Genomic DNA, 1,457 nt, shown 5'->3' on the forward strand with positions numbered 1-1,457 from the left:
GAGGACTAATAAGGTGTCTATTAAAAATGTGCGTGCAGCTGGCCCCAGAGAAGGCCCCTGGGTGAGCAGGAGGATGAGAAACAGAAGGGGTAATGTTCAAAGAGAGACCTTGTGAATAACTTTGTAGCTGGGCTAGGTATGATTAGTTGCTGGTTTACATTCTCAGGCCCAAACTGAAACCTCACACCCTAGCTCTCCCACTATTTCTATTAGCCCCCTGTAAATCTGTAAATAAAGCAGAGACTAAGTTAGTTAAAATAGACAGACTGCAAATGTAAAGGAATATTAGCCCAACAGGATACTTTGTTAAGCAACTCTCAGGATGTAACTACTTCAGAATGCAGCAAATGAGCTTAAAGCTTACTGTCACAAAGCCTTTGTCACTTTCAGCATGCTTCCTCCCCCTCCCCTCAGGCCTGTGAAAAGGAATCACCTAATCTTTCCCACAGGAGTTACAGCTTGAAGTGAAGCTGGGGAAATGGGGGAGGGGGGCTGACCAGGAGGGAGGGAGTAACCAGCCTGCCAGGAGCCTAGGGCAGAAGCGCCAGCGCTCTGGTCATCAGAGAGAAAGCCCAAGAGGTGGGAGGGGCAGCCATGCATGACATATCATTGACTACACTGGGGATGGCAGATTTGACAGGGACACCGGGCAGCAGATTCCTGCAAGGTATGCGTCTCATCCTTGGGTACTGAACCATGTATTCACATTCAGCCCACAAAAATCCTTTCCAGCCCTCCAGGAAGCAGGAGACTCATGAAACAAGGGATCAGTACAGAAGCCTCTGGCTTTTATAACACCCCCCAGGCCAGCAGGTGCAAGCTGCAAGCAGAGGTATATTTCACTAGAAACTAACCTTGTAAACTGGGCAGGCTGAAAATCTCAGTGTGGTACTTTAACTGGTAGACTGGGGACAATCACTGGCAAGCCCCTAACTTCGGGGAAACAGTGCCTGCCAGTGTCCAGTGGGTCACTCCCAGCTGAAGCCTGTCTGTGTTCTGAAATGGGGAAGGAGCCGACAGTGTTTAGACCAGGGCGGGGTCCACCCACTAGGGGCAGACACTGTTTCCAGGTTTGGCATCCAGGACATGGGTTTTCCCACGTCTGTACCTTCAAGGAGCCCTGGTGGCAAAGTGGTTAAAGCATTCAGCTGCTAACCATAAGATCAGCAGTTTGAATCCACCAGCCCTTCCACCAGAAGAAAAATAAGGCATTCAGCTTCCATAAGGACTGACAGCCTTGGAGACCCTCCGGGGCAGTTCCACTCTGTCCTCTAGGGGCGCTGTGAGTTGGAATCAACTCCTTGGCAGTGGGTGTGCTTGGGGCTTTGCTTCTGTGAAGATTGACAGCCTGAGAAATCCTGAGGCAGTTCCACTCTGTCCTCTAGGGGCGCTGTGGGTCAGAATAGACTCCACAGCAGTGGGTGTGGTTTGGGCTTTGCTTCCATAAGGACTGACAG

This window comes from Orycteropus afer, unplaced genomic scaffold (genome assembly GCF_000298275.1).
Source record: "Orycteropus afer afer isolate SDZICR_OR568_19922 unplaced genomic scaffold, OryAfe1.0 scaffold01589, whole genome shotgun sequence".
NCBI lineage: Eukaryota > Metazoa > Chordata > Mammalia > Tubulidentata > Orycteropodidae > Orycteropus > Orycteropus afer.